General features: G+C 39.3%; 1 pseudogene; it reads left to right on the top strand.

The window, feature by feature from the left end:
- The first annotated feature begins 740 nt into the window (after positions 1 to 740).
- Positions 741 to 2,728, top strand: LOC147825232 (formin-2 pseudogene; annotated as a pseudogene).
- The last annotated feature ends 18,564 nt before the right edge of the window (positions 2,729 to 21,292 follow it).

Raw genomic sequence — 21,292 nt, 5'->3', positions numbered from 1 at the left:
AGAAAGCATGACAATTTAGGGCTGATCATACCCATTATGTTCCAGTGGGATCTTTCAGAAAGGTGAAATAGCAACCGTTTGATGTGAGTCATTGCTTTATGGATTTAAAAATGTGATTTTAATAAACTGAAAGCATAGTACTAGGACAGACTTCACTAGGCTAAGATTATTTTTTTTACCATGGTATATACTGTTTTATTTGTAGTTGAACTAAGACATTTTTTAAGACAATTTGCATTTGGGGCAACTGATATCTTGGAATGTATTTTATGAGCCTTTATCTTATTTTTCCATAGTGTTAGTAGTAGCATTAACTTTAAAAACCTTCAGCTACAGGAAGAAACAAACAAACAATCTGGACTCTCCCCAGCTCACAGCTTAAGGGGAAGGGAACTTGGCTCCCCAGAAGCAAAGGCTCCCAATGTTGTCCTCCCTCAATCACTGGGTGAGAGACAGCCAGGGAAGACAGCTGCAGAGAGGGAGCAGGCTACAAGAGAGCTTCTGAGAAGCTTGGGCTCAGGCCAGGAAGTATGCAGGCCAGCCTCCTACAGCCAGAAGCCAGGGCCAGCTTTGCCATCTAATACTGGAATCCTTCCCCTATTGCCTACATTCATCACAGATCTGAAGCCTGATTGCCTTCCCTTTCTACCAACATGAGCAAGGATGCATATTAGCAGGGACATTGCCACAGACTAAGATAAACAGAGGGGCCCCTGGAATGGGGTACACCTCACAAACCCATGGGCCATAAGGCTAGTCAGACAAAACTATGTCTTGCTAACTTCAAAACTGCAGATCCTGGAAGGAAACCACTCATTAAAAAATACAAAGAAGGGCCCCCTCCCCCTCCCCTTCCTGGAGTAGGATTACCTCCTCCCCCTCCCCCTCCTCTCCCCGCCTCCCTTTCTTGGAGTTGGGGTTCCTCCACCTCCTCCATTTCCAGGTATGGGTAGTCTGCCTATTCCTGCCCCACCTCTGCCTCCCCCTGGGGCAGGAATTCCCCCACCCTCACCACCTCCTTTGCTCCCTGGATCAAATCCTCCACTCTCCCCACAAGTTGGGGCCAGCACTCTACCAACACAACAAGTTTGTGGATTTCTTCCTCCTCCATTGCCAAGTGGGTTGTTTGGATTAGGGATGAATCAGGACAGAGGGAGTAGGAAGCAGCCAGTAGAGCCTTGTCAGCCAATGAAGCCTCTTTATTGGACAAGAATTCAACTTCATAGTAAAAGAGAGTCCAGTCCTTCACTTATTTGGGAAAAAATTGAAGAACCATCCATAGATTGCCATGAATTTGAGGAATTATTTTCTAAAACTGGTGTAAAGGAGAGAAGAAACCTATTTCTGACACTACCTCAAAGACGAAGGCCAAACAAGTTGTCAAGTTATTAAGCAACAAAAGATCATAAGCAGTTGGAATATTAATGTCTAGTCTTCATTTAGATGTGAAAGACATACAACATGCTGTTGTGAACTTGGACAATTCTGTGGTTGACCAGGAGACTCTTCAAGGTCTCTATGAGAACAGAGCACAGTCAGATGAACTGGAAAAAAATGAAAAGCATGGCTGATCCTCCAAAGACAAGGAAAGTGCCGAGTCTCCAGACAAACCTGAACAGTTCCTTTATGAACTGTCACTAATCCCCAGCTTTTCAGAGCGAGCTTTTTGCATCCTGTTCCAGTCCATATTTTCAGAAAGCATTTACTCAACCATTGCAAACTGGAATTGTTACAGAAATTATGTGAGATAATAAAAAATGGCCCAGGGGTTATGCAGGTTCTGGGTTTGGTTCTTGCATTTGGCAACTACATGAATGGTGGAAATAAGACTTGGGGATAGGTGGATGGCTTTGGATTAGACATTCTTCCCAAGCTGAAAGGAGTCAAAAGCAGTGAAAATAGCAGAAGCCTTTTGTCATACATTGTTTCATATTATCTTCGAAATTTTGATGAGGAAGCTGGAAAAGAACAGTGTGTCTTTCCACTGCCAGAACCACAGGAACTTTTTCAGGCCTCACAGATGAAGTTTGAAGATTTTCAAAAAGATCTCAGAAAACTCAAGAAAGACTTGAAAGCCTGTGAGACTGAAGCAGGGAAAGTGTACCAGGTCTCCTCCAAAGAGCACACTCAGGCTTTCAAAGAAAACATGGAGCAATTTATTATTCAAGTTAAAATTGACCAGGAACCAGAAGAAACTTCACTGACAGAGACTCATAAATGCTTTTCGGAGACTACAGCCTATTTCTTCATGAAACCAAAAATTGGAGAGAAGGAGGTGTCCCCAGATGCTTTCTTCAGTATCTGGCATGAATTCAGCTCTGACTTTAAAGACTTTTGGAAGAAAGAGAATAAACTTATTCTACAAGAGAGAATAAAAGAAGCTGAACAAGTGTGTAGGCAGAAAAAAGGAAAATCGCTTTATAAAATAAAACCAAGACATGACTCCAGAATTAAAGCAAAGATAAGCATGAAAACCTGAACGGGACAGAAGGATGAAAATGAGTCAGTGCAACAGCTTCCACAAAATTCAGCTGACCTGAGGGTGGGAAGGAAACTACATCGTTCTGATCATTTTTCCTCTTAGCCTCTTGCATAATCTTTGTGTTTTCTAGACAGTTCACCAATTGCTGAATTTTAGTGCATATTTATCAGTGGAGACCAATGTAGAATTGCAAACCTTTTCTTCTTGTAATTGTTTATAGCGTTATATTGATAGCCCCCAAACAATGTGTGCAAGTTACAGTGTCTGTACCCACTCTGCACATGCTCAGCATTAGCCTCTAGTACCCTTCTGTGAGACTCTTCTTGTCGCGGCAGAAACACTTTGCTTTCTACTGACAGCCAGAGCTCCACATCACTGCATTTAGGTTCATGGAGAAATGCTATTTCTAGTGGATTGTTTGTATATGTTTCATGTCTACTTACAAATTTTCTATTTTAAATATCTAAGTACCATTCATATATCATAATCAATGGTTTCCCAACTCTTGGGTTGCTCTCTCTCCGTAGCTATATATTTGTGAAAGAAGATTATCATTTTTTAACTCAAGTCAGATACTGAATAGAAAAACACATAGCAAAAGAAAAAAGTTTCCTGTAAGTTATTTAACATAGATGGAATCAGAGTTTTAAGTTTAATGAGAGCCTATAAAAAGCTTATCTGCAGCAGAGGTAAATTAAATCAAGGGTGTGTCTCTCCTTAACTTTTACTTTCTACTTTACAAGGAAAATTTCACTCAATAGTTTGAAGGAATTTAAATAAACGATGCTGATACAATTGCCAAACATGACTATCATAAAAAAACCCCAGAAAAGTAAAACTGGGGGATCAACTGGATTTATGTAAAACCTATTAAGAAAACATACTTGTCTGCGTGTTTTGACATGATTGAGGTTATCATGATGAGTTACAGCAGGTGATTAAAACTAGAAAGTGAGAATATAATGATTCATTATCAAAGGAAGTCAGGAAAGGATTTTATTTTACTTTGAGGAAAAATACATAAATCTTCCACTCATTCCGAGAGTGTTTTAAAATCAGCTCATGTTATATTTTGATGTTTATATCTAACATTAATAGTTGTTTTTATTTTTATTACTATTAATGATATTAGTTGAGAGTTATGGTTGTAAAAAAAGGGGAGAATCTATTGCTTTTGCAAACCAATTATGGAAAGCTATTTTAAAAAACTAAAACAATGTTCTAAATCATGACTATGTTTGTATATATGTAAAGTATGATATCTTACCTTTTGATTCATAGTTTAAGTGCACAGAAACAGTGGTGGTTTTCTTCTATTGTTCTGTAGTTTTCCTGTCCCCTCAGTCCCATCAATGTGTATATCACCATTACTCGATGAAGTAATAGGGCATTTAACAAGATGGCTCTGTGCAATACTGTATCTAATGCTTCTATTTCAATTTTTTTAGGACATTAATTTATATGAAAATAAAATAAATAATAAAATAAAAAATAAAAATTAAAAAAAATACAGAGAAGGGCTGGTTATTTAACTCAGTGGTTCTGCTGCCTGCCTTGCAAGCACAAGGTCCTGAGTTTGATCCCCAGTATCAAAAAAAAAAATAGAGAATTTTTTTCTCTTTTTTGACTCATTTTCCTTTTTTATTTTTCTTTCTGAGTTCTTTTTCACTGTTTATTCGGGTTTGGAGGATTTTACTTTAACTATTTCCTTTCTCACCTCCTCTTCCTCCTCCTCCTCCTCTTCTTCTTCCTCCTTCTCCTTCTTCTTCTTCCTCTCTTTCTCTCTCTCTCTCTTTCTTTCTTTCTTTCTTTCCTTCTTTTAGACAAGGTCTTGCTAATATGGAGTTCAGCTCCAAGTGGAGTGCTTCCCAACTGAAACCTCTTGAGCCAGGTCTTTTCTGGCTGCATTAAGGTCAACATTCTGGATTTCTGAGCTCTGACCAGAATCTTCCATGAATCCCAGCTCACGGCATTCTGGGGCTATTTCTTTGTCCAGCATCTCCCAATCTTTTCAAACTTCTCCCACAAGCCAGCTTCCCTATCTACCAACTTGAGCAAGGATACGTATTGGCAGGGCCTTGAGCTGGCCCTGAACTCCTGGCAGTCCTTCTGCCTTAGCCTCCCAATGCTGGGATTATAGACATGCGCCACCATGTCCAGCTCTTTTTTCTTTCTCATACTACTTTCTTTTTCTCCTTTCTTTTTTCCCTCTAAATTTTTCCATTTTTATTCTCCATGTTATTTATCTTTTCTCAAGTTTCTCTTTTATCTTCTATTTTTCAGTGGAGTTTTTTCTCTGTTACCTTTAATTGTGCAAATATCATTCTACTCCTTATTATTCTACTCCTTTGTCTTACTTTTTTCTCCTCCTTCTCATCTCCCATTATTTAATTTTTTTAAATTGTTCTTTTTGCTGTAGAGATCTTTTTGCTAAGAGGTCTTTATATACAAGGTCAAGTTAACAGTTAAGTAAAGGGAAACATAGGATAGATGATAGATAGATAGACAGACAGATAGGAAAAAAATAGAGAGAGAGAATGAGAAAGGAAGTGGCCACCCTTTGTCTCCTTTGTAAGGTGGGGAGAGGTAGCCAAGATAACTTGGTTAGGATACTTGCCTGGTTTATCAGCTTTCTCTTGTCTTGTTAATTGTTCCCTCAATAAAGTTTTAACTCTTTTTGGTCCAGATTAGCCAGAAAGCCCAAAAAGACCTTTCTCTGTTTAAAGACTCCTTTCCCCTATAATAACATGTGTATTATGCTCTAGCAGAAAATTTGTTTACATTTTTCTCATGACCTACGGTTTTGTGGGAGCCTGAGATTAAGGATGATAGACTAAATTAATCTGGTGGAAGAAATTTCAAGGCAGTCTAATGTTGAGGCAGTGGCATGACTATTGTTGGGGGGATTGCTTTTAGCCACCTCAGCCTTGAAAATCAAAACTAAGTGGCTGAGCAGAATGATTTTTAAAGTCTTGAGTTTGGCCAGAAAGGCAGCTCTGGCAAGGTTGGGGCCTGCAAAGATGGTACAGGCAACTTGGTTGCTGAAAAGAAGTACTTTGGAACAGGAGCATAGGAAAAATGCCTTGTGGGAATGTGAACAAAGAAAGCTCCACACTTCACAGGCTCAAAATTGCAAAGGCGAAAGACTTTTCTTTAAGAGAGCCCCAGAGCACCATGCTCCAGAATGGCAGCAGTAAAGGGAATGGGAATTGATTTGCCCAGGTTCAGTTCACCATGCTCAGCCATCCAGACACTCAGAGAACTCTACAACTATCAGAAGATGAAAAAAGGGCTCAGCTATTGCTCCAGCTGGCAGCAGAACATGGCCTTATCCACATGGTGCTGGTTTTATGCACACACAAATGCAAGAATTCTGGGATCAGGGGGGCTTCCACACAGATTGCAAAAGAAAACCTGGGAGGCCATGTAGTTTGCCCCTGGGAGGGCAGTATGTGAAGCTGTGAGAACAAAGCTAAAAGTGCACTGGAGACTCTAGGACAGTGGTGGCAAACCTATGGCACATGTGTTATCATGTTTTTCTCTTGACAAAAGATGTTAATGTATGAGTTGTTTTTTCTAAAATAAATCCTCAATATTCAGGTACAGCCATAGTGTTTACACTTCGCGATAAATAAGTAGGTTTTTAGGTTGCAGTTTGGTACTTGGTATCTAAAAATTTCACCATTACTGCTCTAGGATGTTGGAAAAGCCAGGAACATGGATCATTTAAGAAAAGCTGCAAGGAATGAGCAAAGCCAGCCCAAGAGAGAGGCTATGAGGGCTACAACCACGGGCAGTGCCATAGAGATAGGGCCACCCAAGCCCTTTGGGGTCCACATCTCACCACAGATTGCCCCAAGTACTGGACATGGAACTTCAGAATTTAATAATAATTAGTAAATACTTGGAGAACCTGTACCCTAATAAAATGGAGAATTCAGAAGAAATGGATAGATTCCTAGATAAATATGAACTCCAAAAGCTGAACCAAGAAGGCATAGAAACCCTGAATAATCCAATAGCAACCAATGAGATTGAAGTAAAAAAAGGAAAAACTACCAATGAAGAAAAGTCCACATCCCAGTGGATTCACTCCTGACTACTACAAGAACTTTAGGTGAGATCTAAAAACCAATACTCTTCAAACTTTTAATGAAATTGAAAAGGAAGGAGCACTCCCAAAGTCATCTCTGGAAGCTGCCATTACCCCGATTCAAAAACCAGAAAGGGACCCAACCAAAAAAGAGAACTACAGGCCTATCTCTTTAATGAATGTGATGCAAAAATTCTCAGCATGATACTGCAAACACAAGGCAACATATCATCAAAGAGATCATACATCATGTCCAAGTAGTTCTCATCCCAGGGATGCAGGGTTGGTTCCATAGAGACAAGTCAATAAATGTAACACATCACATAAACAGAAGCAAGGACAAACATCACATGATCATCTCAGCTGACACAGAAACAGCATTTGACAAAGTCTAACATCCATTCCTGATATAACCTTGAAGAAAATAAGTGTAGAAAGTTCTGCATCTTAATCTGATAAAAGTCATTTATGACAAAGCAATAGCCAACATCATATTAAATGGAGAGAAGCTGAAAGCTTTCCCTATAAAATCAGGAACAAGACAAGGATGTCCACTATCACCATTACCATTCAATATAGATCTCAAAACATTAGCCAGATGTCCCTCCTGCCTTGCATGTGCAAGGTCCCGAGTTTGATCCCCGGTACCAAAAAAACCCAAAACATTAGCCAGAGGGCTGGGGATTTAGCCCAGTGGTGCTGCACCTGCCTCAAAAAAAAAAAAAAAAAAAAAAAAAAAGTTAACCAGAGTAATCAGACAAGAAAAATAAAAGGGATATGTTTAGAAAAGTCAAATTATCATTATTTGCAGATGACATGATCCTCTACATAGAAGACAGCAAAATTCCACAAAAAGACTAGAATTAATAACCAATTCAGTGGTGTAGCAGGATATGAAGTCAGCACCCAAAAATCAATGGTGTTCCTATACACCAATAACAAATTCATCAAGAGAGAAATTAGAGAAACAATAGCATTAAAAAATGAAATACTTAGGAATTAACCTAACCAACAAAGTGAAAGAATTCTACAATGAAAACTACCATACTCTGAAAAAGGAGACTGAAGAAGACATCAGAAAATGGAAAGATATCTTCCCTTCCTGAACAGGCAGAATCAATATAGTCAAAATAGCCACACTTCCAAAACCCTTATACAGATTTGTCACAAGCCCAGTCAAAATATCAATACATTCCTCACAGAACTAGAGAAAGCAATCTTAAAATTCATATGGAATCAGAAGAGACCTAGAATAGGAAAAGCAATTCTGGGCAACAAGGACAAGGCAGGGGCCATAGCAATCCTGAAATTCAAGTTATACTACAAAGCTACAGTGATAAAAACAGCATAGTATTGACTTTCGGATCAATGGAACAATGGACTAGAGGATGGAGAAACAACTCCAGGAACACTCCTTATCTTTGACAAAGGGACCAAATACTTTTGCTAGAGGAAAAATAGTCTCTTTAACAAATTGTGCTGAAAAAACTGGCTGTCCACATGCATAAGACTGAACCTAGACTCACACCTCTCACCATGCATTAAACTAAAATCAAAATGGCCAGGTGTGGTGGCGCATGCCTGTAATCCCAGCACTCAGGAGGCTGAGGTAAGAGGATCAATGGGAGTTGGAGGCCAGCCTTGACTATGCAGTGAATTCAAGGCCAGCCTGAATTACATAGCAAGACGCTGTCTCAAAAAAGCAAACAAATAAACAAACAACCCCCCCCCCCGCTAAAATCAAATAGATCTAAATATTAAAACAGAAACAATCTGCTGGAAGATAGAGTAGGTAAAAACACTTGAAAACATATGTGTAGGCGAGAACTTTCTGAACAGAACCCCAGATGCACAGGAAATAATACCAAGAATCAACAAATGAGATCACATCAAATTTAAAAGCTTCTGCACAGCAAGGGAAACCACCAACAGAGTGAAGACAAAACATATAGAATGAGAAAAAATTTTGTCAGCTACCGTCAGACAAAGGATTAATATCCGGAGTGTATAAAGAACTCAAAAAAATTAGAATCTCTCCTAAATTTAAAGACCCAATTGACATCTGAAATGAATAGATACTTCTCAGATGAAGAGGTACCAATGGCCAATAAATACATGAAAAAAATGTTCGGCATCACTGGTCATTCAAGAAATGCAAATGAAAACAACACCATCTCACTCCAGAAAGAGTAACTGCTATCAAGAAATCAACCAATAACAAATGCTAGAGAGGCTGCAGTGGGGTGGGGTGGCCTTCTTCATTGTTGGTGTGGATATAAACTGGTACAACCACTATGGAAATCTGTATAGAGATTCCTCAAAAAACTAAAACTAGAGGCTCCATTTGACCCAGCTCTTCCCCTTCTAGATATCTTCTTAAAAGAGTTAAAGACATTGTACCTCAGGGATGTGTGCATACCCATGTTTTTAGAAGCACAATTCATAATAGCTAAATCTTGGAAGCAGCCTATATGTCCATCAACAGATGAATAGATAAAGAAAATGTGGTTTTTACACACAATGGAGTACTACTGAGCCATAAAAAAGTATAAACTTCAGTTATCTGTAGGAAAATGGGCATACCTTAAGGCCATAATGTTAAGTGAAGTAAATCAGACTCATAACTTAAATATTACATAGTTTATTGTATATGAGAAACCCAATATATTATTAAAGTGCAGCTGGGCAAGGTGGCACATGCCTATAATTCCAGCACTCAGGAGGCTGAAGCAGGAGAGTTGCCATGAGTCTGAGGCCAGCCTGGACTACATAGCAAGACCTTGTCTCAATAAATAAATAACTAGGGCCAGGGATTTAGCTCAGTGGTTTTGCCGCCTGCTGCACAAGCGCAAGGACCCGAGTTTGATCCCCAGTACCAAAAATAAATAAATAAATAAATACATAAATACATAAATAAATAAAAAGTGCAAAATAAAAGACAGACCAGAGAAAAAAGTTATTGTAATTCAGCATGGACAATGTATGTAAAAGTGTACCTTGATTTAATATAATTAATTGTCTTATGTGCTTTACATGTTTTTTTGGCTTGTTAGTCTTGCTGTCAATCTATATGTATGATAATTAACTTCATAGGGACTTATAAAATAAAAATGAATCTGATGCTGGCAAAAAATTTTTTTGCAAAGGGAGGTGAAAGGGAAGGGGAAGAAAATAATTCAGATGTGTCATGTACCTGTACAAATTCCCAAATGAGTGTAATCATTATGTATTGCAAACCTACACTAGTAAAAATAAAAATTTAATGGGCTCAGGATTTAGCTCAATGGTTATGGCACCTGCCTCCAAAGCGCAAGATCCTGAGTTTGATCCCCGGTACAAAACAAAAACAACAACCAAAAAACCCAAAAAAATAAATTTTAAAAAGAATTTAAGGTTGTGTTAAAGGTGAAACGGCCATAGGACAATATTTGCCTGATTGTGCCAGTAATCAGATCCTTGCATTGAGGCATAGATGGGCTGTGGCAAAACACAAGTGCTCAATTTCCCACCCACACTTAACTGAAGTTTATGTCTATGTGATGATTTCAGAAAAGTGGGACCCTACCCCCCCCCCCCCCCATTTCCTTGATATTTCACCATTAGTTCCATTCTATCAGGTTAGTTGGTCCGACTGGGAAGAAGCAGTTTATTACAAACGGTAAAATTAGGGGCGGGGAGCAAGTCGTGAAAGTCCAAAGAATAGCTGGAAGTCAATTCGGTTCAGTCTAAAACCAAATAGATCAAAGTACTGGTTCCTTTCAGTCCTGGAGCCTCAGTTCAGTCAGCAAAAGCCGGCCCTATCTCACCCCACCCAGCATTTCCTTGTAGAGAAAACTGGGTCATTTCATCTCAAAAGGAAAAAGGAGTAGGGCCCACTACTCAGAGGGATGGCTGGGAAGCAGAGCGAACTCAGCTAGATATTCCTTTCGGCACAAAATTCAAGGGGTGCCAAAAATCTCACAATCAAAATAAGTAATATTTTACATGCAGTCTTTTAAAGAATAAAAATTCATGTTAAACAATCTATGGTTAACCAATGATCATGTTTTAAATAAAGGTAATTTTGATACTGGTTTTTTCTCCTCGTGCCTCTGGCGTCATTAAGTCTTGGCAAGGGCCCTCTTATCTGAACCTACTGAGTCAGAATTTCTGGGAGGAAAGCCCAGGAATCTATATTTTATTAAGCTTTCCAGGTGATTTTTACACATGATAAAGTTTAAGAAGTACAGGAAAGATGGTGTTTGGTGTTTCTCTCCTGCCCTCTGTTCGCTTACTTTGATGAAGTCACCACATGGTAGGAACTCAGACAGGAAGGAGCTGAGGGCCCCCTGCTGGCAGCACCCGCCATGTAAACTAGGAAATGGCTCGGGCCCAGCAGGCCCTGAAGCTGCAGCCCTGTGAGAGACTCACAGAGGTCACAGAGGTCGTGGAAGCTACACCTGGGATCCTGAAGCAGGGAAAATATGAGGTGATAAATGTGTGTTCTTTCAAGCCACCAGTTTGTGTTCATTTGTTTTAGAAAAATAAATAACTTAATATTCTAAGTTTATATATTAATATGATTAGTGATTTCCGAACTTGTTCAATCATAATGTCCATCAGTGTTGGCATAGATATAATGAATGTGCTTATTTATTAAGGATATACGTCTATTCTCTTTATATTATCTATTATAATATTGATTGTGTATTGTTATTTTCATAAGGGCTTTATTGAGATATAATTCATGTCATACAACTCATCCATTTAAGTATGCAATTCAGTGGTTTTTCATATATTCAGAGTTGTGCAAGTATCACCACAATTAATCTTAGAGTATTTAGCAGCTCAAAAAGAGACCATAGTTTACCTATGACAGTACCCTAATCCCTTCCACTAATCTACTTACTATCTCCTAAAATTTTCCTATTTTAAATATTTAATATAAATGGAACAATAACACATGTGGTCTTTTGTTGCTGGTTTCCTTCACTTAACATAATATTTTGAAGGTTCATCCATGTTGTAGCATATATCAATATTTTGCTACTTTTTGTGTTCTTTGGTTTGTTTGTTTGTGACAGGGTCTCACTGTGTAGTTCAGGCTGTACTTGAACTCACTATGTAGTCCAGGCTGGCCTCGAACTCACAGTGATCCTCCTGCCTCAGCCTCCTGAGTGCTGGGATTGTGGATGAATGCTACCATGCCAGGCTATTTTGCTCCTTTTTATGGACAAATAATATTTTACTTAAAAATAGTCTCCTGTAAAATACAATTCCACTGTAAAGCTTTTTTTTCCACTTTGTGTTAAAAAAATAAGAATAATATTTGTTACACTTTCTGATTTTTGAAAGTATTAGTACATTTCATAAATTCCCTAAGTATATACACACCACTTTAATGACATCTCAACAACACAGTCATTGGTTATATTGAGGGCTATTTAAAGAAATATTAGGGATATTTATCTAAATATTAAGCAATAGAGTATTCTATACCATATGCAAACACCCCCATACACACACACACTGATAGATTGAGGGGTGAACATTTTTTATTAGTATATGTCTCTGTACATAGTAGTTATATTCACTTTTGGGAGTTGGTACATCCTCATGCATACGGCCTCAATGGTAGAAAGAGAACTTTTCTTTTAAACCTCTCTTACATTAAGTTTTGTCTCAGAGCAGCTCATGTGATAATGGGGCTCTGATGCAATAATTGGGCTTTATTTTCACAGTTAGTCAGTACTGTCATGTGCCCAATAGTCCACAAGGCATTGAAAATAAAATAATATACTTGTAAAGAGCAAAGGAATCCAGACAGGTAAAACACAGCTTTTCCAACTGGTGAGCAGCCAGATAACTATTGATGGGTCTCAGTTGCAATCAGACTCTCCTTATTGGAGGCAAATTTAGCGCTTTCATACCTCTTGGTCTACGAAGAATTATTGTTTTTTCCCTATAAATATTTGTTCATTGTCATAGAGTCTGTGTTAAATCATCCAAAGTTTCCCCTCGGGAACTGAAGGATTAACCCTCCCCACTCCCCACCCATTCTTAGAAAGTTGTTAGATATCACTCACTCGAGAACTTCGTTGTTGGAAGACAGCCACCATCACCTTACCCTGGTCACACTACCAGTCGGAGTCAGGCTGCACCCAGTGAGCAGCCAAATGGTGTAGGAATTAAAAAGGCCTGGCTCCCCACACCAATTCAAGACAATGCCTAAGTCCCTCCCATCTTCAGAACATCTAGCAGGGTCGACTTAGGCCTTCATTAACACTGTCTTGCAGTTTAACTTCCTCCTCCACCTAGTCCTGCTTATTTATCTTCCCCCTACTGGTATTGATCCTGAAAGTACTCCCTAATAAACTTCCTACATGTAAATCTCTGTCTGGGAGTCTGCTTTCCAAAAAGCCCAACCTTCTCCAATTAGGCAGCTTCTTAGCACTGGTAATTAGAGGCTGAACACTTGACATGTGAAAAAAAAAAAAAGAGTGCTGGACAGGACTATAAGTCATTCAGCCAGTGAGTTCTACTAATCATGGAAAATTACCGACACCCTTCACTCTTAAATAAAGACATCTCAACCTTTTCTCAAGTCTCATTTTTGATGTTACTATATCCATGTGTATCTCCCAGAAGATCCTTAATTCTTCCCCCAAATCTTTTGAGTTCAAGGTTCAAGATATGTAAGAGGATTCTAACCTGGGTTTTGTCTGGGTTGGGGATCTTTCAGACTCAATTTTATGGCAGTTATGTTTCTGAAGACTCTACATGTACTTCTGGATTCTATTCCTGTCCTTATAACTTGATGACCATAGTAGAAGTTGATTGATACCTGAGAAACATAAACCCTCCACTTGTTCAGCTGAAAGTAAATACGAGTTGAGATGTATTCAATTCAAGCAGCCCTTTTCTGCCTTTCTCAGAAAACTTTCACTATTACTGTTGTTCTCTCTTGGAGGGCTAGAAGAACCATCTCTTCTAGACTAGAAGGAGGCATCTCAGAGAAAGTAGGGTCTGTGTCAGAAAGGTTTATCCAAACATACAATGTAGCATAGGCAGGTTAGAGATTCAGAATCGTTAATATCAAGAAAGGCAAGGCTAAAGATTAAAACTAGACCTGTATCTCTCACCATGCACTAAACTAAAATCAAAATGGATTAAAGATCTAAATATTAAAATAGAAACTCTGAACCAGTTGGAACAGAGGTTAGGTAGAACACTTGAAGACATTGGTGTAGGAAAAGATTTTATGAACAAAACCTCAGTTGCCCGTGAACTAGCACAAACAATCAACAAATAGGATCTCTTCTTATTAAAAGGCTTCTGCACAGCAAGAGAAACCACCAGCAGTGTGAAGAGACAACCCACAATGTGGGAAAAAATCTTCACCTGCTCTTCCTCAGACAGGTCTACTATCTAGAATCTATAAAGAATTTAAAAAGATCAGACCTCCCAAATTTAAAGACCCAATCTGAAAATGGGCATCTGAAATGAACAGACATTTCTCAGACAAAGAAGTAGAAATAGCAAATAAATACATGAAAAAATGTTCAATATCACTGGTCATTCGAAAGATGCAAACGAAAACAATGCTGAGATTCCACCTCACTCCAGAAAGAATGGCTGCTATCATGAAATCAACCAATAACAAATGCTGGCGGGGCTATGGGGAAAGAGGAACCCTGCTCCACTGCTGGTGGGAGTGTAGACTGGTGCAAGCACTGTGGAAATCAGTATGGAGATACCTCAGAGAACTAGGACTGAAAGTCCCATTTGACCCCGCTATTCCACTGCTGGGGATCTTCCCCAAAGAATTAAAAGAATCATACCACAGTGATATATGTGCACCCATGTTCATAGCAGCACAGTTTGTGATAGCTAAAACTTGGAAACAGCCCAAATGCCCATCAACTGGAGACTGGATAAGGAAAATGTGGTTTTTTAATAAAATGGAGTACTACTCAGCCATAAAAAATGAGAAATTAGAGACATTTATAGCTAAGTGTATGCACATTGAGGCGATGCTCTTAAGTGAAATAAATAGGACACACATGTATAAATACTGAATAGTTTCTCTGGTGTGAGAAACTGAAAGTGTAAATAAGGACTAAAATGTATAATAGGTAATGTGAAATAGGAAGAAAAGGGGCAAAGGGGAAGGAGGTGGGAGGGTTAGGGGAAAGGATAGAAGGGAATGGGATTAATATGAGAAAATGGAAAAATAGGAACAAAATCTTTGTAAATAGGAAGGAATGGAGGCGTTGAAGGGAGGGCTGGGCAAGGGTGAAAAATAAGAACCAAGGGAGATTATGTAAAGGTGCAAATTTCCAATGATGAATGTCATTATTTTGTATACCTAAAATGTACCAATGATTAGAATGAATAATCAATAATGTAAAATAGGAAGAAAAGGTCCAAAGGGGTAGGGGTAGTGGGAGGGGCAGGGGAAAGGAAAGAAGGGAAAGGAAAAAATGATGAGAAATGGAAAAAATGGAAATAAAGTCTTTGTAAATAGGGAAGGGTGGAGGGCATGAAGGGAGGGCTAGGAATGTGGAAAAAATAAGAACCAAGATGCATTATATAAAGGTACAATTCCCAATGAGAAATGTAATTGTGTTGTATACCTACAATGTACCAATAAAAGAATTTAACTAAACAAAACAAAATAAGAGTACAATAGTGGGTACCAGTGACGGGGAGTGGCGGGGGGGGGGGGGATGAGGAGATGGGAGAAGTTGGCAATGGCTAGACTGTTAAACAGGTGGAATATGTTGTGGTATTCTGTTGCACGGCTGGCTGACTACTGCTGACAACAAAGCCTTGTATATTTCAAATAGGGACGAGAGAAGATTAGAACACTCTCAAAACAAAGAAATGGTAAATCAACCTGATGGATATGATAGCTACTCTGATTTCATCCTTACACTTGTGGACATGTACCAAAACATCAAGTTGTATTCCACAGGTATATACAGATAGTATGTCAATACAATAAGGTAAGATAAATACAAGTGGTGAGGTGGAGGGTTAAGTAAGTAAGATTTGCCACTTGTTGATACCATTGACACTGGGTGGTGGGTACTTGGGGTCATAAGAACATTCTCTCTAGTTTTGTTTTTGAAAATTTCCACAGTCCAGTTTTTTACTATTTTTTTTTTGAAAGAAACTTGTTTCTTATAGCCAACGAGTGACATCTATGGGTCAACCAGTGGAACTTCCCTTTAAGAGGGAACAATTGCTAAACTGCTGAGAAGCAATTGCTGAAAAGCCCCTGCAGAGGACCTAAGGCATGAGATAGGCGGCAACTCAGGTACTCTGAGGGCCTAAACTTTGGGCAGTTGAGAGAAGACTTCCTGGTCACTTCCCTTACAAAAGAAGGAAATATGCTGGGTGTGATGGCACACTCCTGTAATCGCAGCACTCTGGAGGCTGAGGCAGGAGGATGGTTGTGAATTAGAGGCCAGCCTGCACTATATAGTGAGTTCAAGTCCTGCCTGAACTACATAGTGAGACCCTGTTTCAAAAGAAAAAAAAAAAAAGAGGAAGAAGAAGAGGAAGAAGAAAATATACAAAGTGGTATTAGTTTTGATTTCCAGACAACTTGCATCTAAATCAAATTAATTCAGAAATTAGCCATTACATTTGGAAATGAGGTGAACTCATTAAGAATAAGGAGGCAAATAATTGCCTGTAGGTTCAGATTTATTTAATTTCCACCATACATTTATTAGTAATAATTTATTTAGCTCTATAAATTGGACACACAGATAGGGTTTGTCTAGCCATGCTTCTGGGTAAAATTCCAAGCAGAGATTGAGTGAAAATCAAGGTCTTTGTTGCAGACAACATGGTATCTCTCTGTTGGTTCTCAAAGACCCTTTTCAAGTTCCCCAGAGGAATGTTTCTTACTCAAGATGAAGAGACAGCTCAATGTTCTCTTAGTTCCCGATCACTGACTGGACCTAAGCTTCCTTTTGACCAAAATTATGGACTCTGACTCAAGGGATCTTCATGAAAGACGGGCTTCTCTGGGAAGAGAAGGGCATAAGATGGCTAGTGTATCCTTAGAGTTGAAAGAGAGCAGAGAGGGCGTCTGGGCTTCTTGGAATAGAAGAGAGTCTAGGAGTGGTGAGATGTTTGGAACCTCTGGGATTTAAATCTGATCTTGGACAGCCCTTATAGCTCCATTTAATTGAGCCATAAAGTCTTCAAATGAACAGTGTTCGAACCTAATTGGGTGGACGGCATAGACAAGGGGTCTCTAGGGAAACAGAAAGTCTTGAAGAGAGTTCTAAAGAGGCATGGGTTGGACCTGGTGGTGTTGTACAAGCTTCATTTCAAGAACAGAGATTTCTATTTTAGTTGCCTAATCTAGGAGCTGTATTTTGTTTTAGAAAGAAACATAGCCATAAAAGTAAAGGTAGGCTTTCTATATACAGCTGTGCTGTTTCTTAAGTAGTCACCAGCCACACACTGTTATTGAGCACCTGAAATGGGACTAGCTTGAGCTGTGTAAAAAGTTGATTGGTTACATGCTTAAATGATTTTGGATGTACTTGGTTAAAAAGTATTGTTAAAATTAATTTAACCTGTTTCTTTTCTTGGACATGCCTACTAGAATATTGAAAATGGCATACGTAGTTTGCATTTGTAGTTCACATTTTAACTTCCAGTGGATGACACTGACCTAGAGCTGGAGCCAAGTTAGTGGGACCTGATGGACATCAGACCAAAAGCCAGGTCCCAGCCTGCCCAGAAGGCAAGAGAATCTCCTCATTATAAGCTCTTTGTGGCTGAAATGGTTGAGCATGTATGGACTCCTTGAATGAAGTTTTCATTTTTCTTTTCCATTCTGACAAAAACTTGGTGATTTTGGAATGATTACAAAACAACGAATTGTGGCTTATGTTTCCTGTTGTGTACATTTGTCAGTTGCATGATGACAGTGGGTTGGGACATGGTGTGGGGGGCAGGATGGGTGGCTGGAGGAGGAGAGTGAGTTGGGAAAGGCCTCAGTTCCTGGAAGCTTCTCAGAGCTGTTCTTTTTTATTTCTTTCTTTGGTTTATGATGCAAATTGATGGTGGCAGGGCAACTTTGACTATATTTTCTAGAAGCAGATGTCTGCATTAATTTAGAATTTTAGGGATCGTATAGAATGTGGCACTGGGAAATATGGAAGAAGCCAATGAAGTTTTGTCAAGCAAATCAAATCTCTGCAAATCCCCTGACTTCTGAAAATATTTATAGAACAGGGCTCTGAAACTGGGACATCTTTTTATAACTGAAAATATTTTAGGATTTCAAAATTTAGATCTAGGATGTAAACTTTTTTGATCTGCCTCCCCCTCCCACCTAACATCTTTCTGAGGTTCCTGGAAAGTAAAGAAACACCAGTGAACACAAAGCAAATAAAAATGCAGGACCTTCTAGAGGCTGTCTTGTTTGATGGTAAAAGAACGTGGTCATTCATTAAGCTGCATTTAAAATCCACGCCAGCTGTGTCAAACTGAAGAGTCAGCTCTCAGCTGCAGGATCCACTGTCTGTTAATCTCCATTTCTTTTTCTGCTTGATCTCACCACCCGTTACCCAGGTTGCCACAGTGTCCTCCCCAAATGGCATGTCACTGGATCCTGAGATTATTACACTGACGATCTCAACATGGGCCCTCAGGAGAAAGGGGTGGCTGTCCTTTCCCTTATCAGCTGGGAAGCAGCTCTTCCACCCCTTGGTCCTCCAGGAGGCATTACTATTATTATTCTGAGGACCGTCATAGCATTGGGCAGCACATGACTTTTCAGCAAGAGAACTGTTGATGATATTGGCTGGTAGAACAAGGCAGAGAACAGAGGCTGTGGCACATGACATTTTAGGGGAGGGAGAACAGGTCACTTCTTTGAAGCCTTGAGATTTAAGGTCCAGAAGGGACTGAATGTGTAGGGTGAATGGTAGGTGATGACCAGGGAGTCTGGGTGGGTGGGAAGGTCTTGTTGCTGTGTGCACTCTCCTCTTCCCATGGGGAATACTGGATTGCCTAGAAAGGGGTCTGAAACAAAGGTATTTGGCTTGGAGTTCTGCCAAATGAAGCTGGAGATTCTCTAGAAGCTTGTCATTCACTAGTCATCCTTGTCCTAGACCCCAGGAAGCTGAAGATATAATGCAACTTGCTAGATAGAGGTGTCAGCGCAAATAATATTCAGAAGTCTCAATAGACCATATTATTATTATTATTTTTTTTTGGTACTGGGGATCAAACTCGGGTCCTTGCGCTTGCAGAACAGGCAGTGAAACCACTGAGCTAAACCCCGGCTCCTAGACCATATTGTTAATTGTCAAGTATTAGACTTCAGTTTCCTTTTCCTTGTTTGCAGCCTAATCACAGTCATGTTATTCACCGTTGTGTTGTGCTTGTACTATTTTAGGATTCAGCAATTGGTGGTACAATTTATCATGGCATGTTTGTGGGGGAGGGGCAGGGTCTGGATCTTATAATGTTGGTGGTGATAGGGTTTGTTAGCAAGAAAGAAAAGGAAGAGGACTCCAGGGGCTTGGGATCTCCAGTCTTGCTTGAGGCAGAGATGGACCAACAGGTGCAGCTGCGTCAGAGAATACAGGTAGATAATTTCAGTGGTGTACTGCTGCATCATAAATCATCTTCAAATTAGTGGTGCAAACAGCTATATTATGCTTGTAGTTCTGTATGTTATGCATTTGGAAAGGGAATGGTGCGGATGGTTTCCCTCTGTTCCACATTATGTGGGACCCAGCTGGGAAGATTGAAGGTTGAGAGTGATTTGATGGATGAGGTGGGATTGATCTAGGGATGTGTTCACTCATATATCTTGTTGGACCTTAGTAAAAACTATTGGCCTGAATACCTACAAAACGACTGGTGATACAGAAACATACAGCCCCAGGTGTTCAGGATACCTCAGGAGCACACGGCAGCTGGGGTCCAAGAGCCAGAATCCCAAGAGTAGCAAGTGGAAGCTGTGTCCTTTTAAGACCTAGCCTAGAAATCACACAGCATCACTTCTGCCATCCTCTGTTAGTGTGGAAGTCCCAAGGCCCTGGTCAGAACTAAGTGGAGGGAGCATAGATACTACTTTTTGGTGAGGGAAGTGATAGAAATCTGGGGACATATTTTAAACACAATTTCTCTTCAGACCACCATTTTTTACATTCCTTCTATAAGCAAAATACATTTATTCCTCCAAAGATCCTGCAGAAATCTCATACCATTATGAAACCAGGTTCAGACCCAAGGTCCAGGTATAAAGGCGATTTTTTTGGGTGTGGTTCATCATTTCCACCTCCTGAAGTACACAGATGGACAGTTCCTCCATCATTAGGTTGTTTTAAGGATTAAATGACTCAGTATTTGAAAAGTGTTTAGAAGGTTACTTAGCAGGTTGCAAGTGCAAAAGGAGTTAAATTCAATTTTAACATATTTATTTCAATAGTTATGTATTTATTTTGATGTGCAATATAAAGAAATACTAATTTCAAGGATATTTTTGGATAGGAGGAGGCTAATGAAAAACAAATATTAAATTAATACTAGTATAGGAATTATATGGAAATGGTAAAAATTGTAACAGTGAAAACTGAGTAATTAAGGTTGAGGAATACTGTGGATGAGAAAAAAATCAGGTAATATCTAGGGTTAAAAAACTAAGTTTATTTTCTTTGGCAGTGCTGGGGATTGAATCCAGGTGCTAGGCAAGTGCTCTACCCCTGAGCTACATTCTCAGCCCCTGCCTAGTTTTCTGAGAGATTTCCCGAGACATATGACATTTACTCCTAAAACTAGAGAAGTCGGAAGAAAACCAGGATGGTTGATCACCCTCTATATAACTACAGCCTAATATTTATCCCACAGATGTTTTTTATCCCACAGATGGGAAGGGCTTAATAAGGAATGTGGTTTGGGAAATTGGCAGAAGAAATATTTCCTAATAGGGCCAAACACACAAGGTTTCCATAGGAATCATTTGCACAATTTGTTAGGGTGAAAAGAGATGTTTACAAGGTCAAGAAATACAGGTTGCTGTAATTATGGTTGTGTTTGGAAATTGAAAAGGAATCTTTGGTTGTTGGTCAGGGAGAAGTAATTTACTTACCTGATGGAGAGCCTATTGTCTGGAGCCTTGTTTAAAAAAAATTTTTTTTTAATCGAATGACCTTTCAGAGTTGACTGTATCCCATGTTTCAGGCAAATGATGTTACATCAGAGCATAATTTATCAACCATCTGATTTTTCGGAGGGGTGGGGAGGGAACATGGGGGGATCCTGGGGATTGAGCCCAGAGCCTTCACATTGAGCTACATCCTAGCCATTTTTACTTATTTTTTAAAATTTTGAGACAGGGTCTTGCTAAGTCACTAAATTTCCCAGTTTGGGCTCAAACTTGTGCTCCTCCTGCTTCAGCCTCCCAGAGTGCTGGGATTACAGGTGCGTGCACCCATGCCTGGCTGACCATCTGTTTTTATGTGATTAAAATCATTTTACAGTTATGGTTTGGAAAAGCTATCTCACACAGATTGTTATTTAAATATATTTTTCCCCCAAAGTCAACTTAATGCAACAAATAGTCTAGCAAGTGCCAATTCTGAGCTCAGTTCTGTGAGGTCATGAAGAGGAATGAGAATTGCAGTTGTTCCAAGCTTTGAGTAAGGAAAACATTACAGAAATCAGTCATCCACTTTATATTGATGGTGCCATTT

This window comes from Heterocephalus glaber, unplaced genomic scaffold, assembly GCF_053883595.1.
Source record: "Heterocephalus glaber isolate CG9 unplaced genomic scaffold, H.glaber_assembly_v1.0 deba00001504, whole genome shotgun sequence".
Taxonomy (NCBI): Eukaryota; Metazoa; Chordata; class Mammalia; order Rodentia; family Bathyergidae; genus Heterocephalus; species Heterocephalus glaber.
The sequence above is the reverse complement of the archived record's forward strand: the minus strand, read 5'-3'. Positions and strand labels throughout refer to the sequence as shown.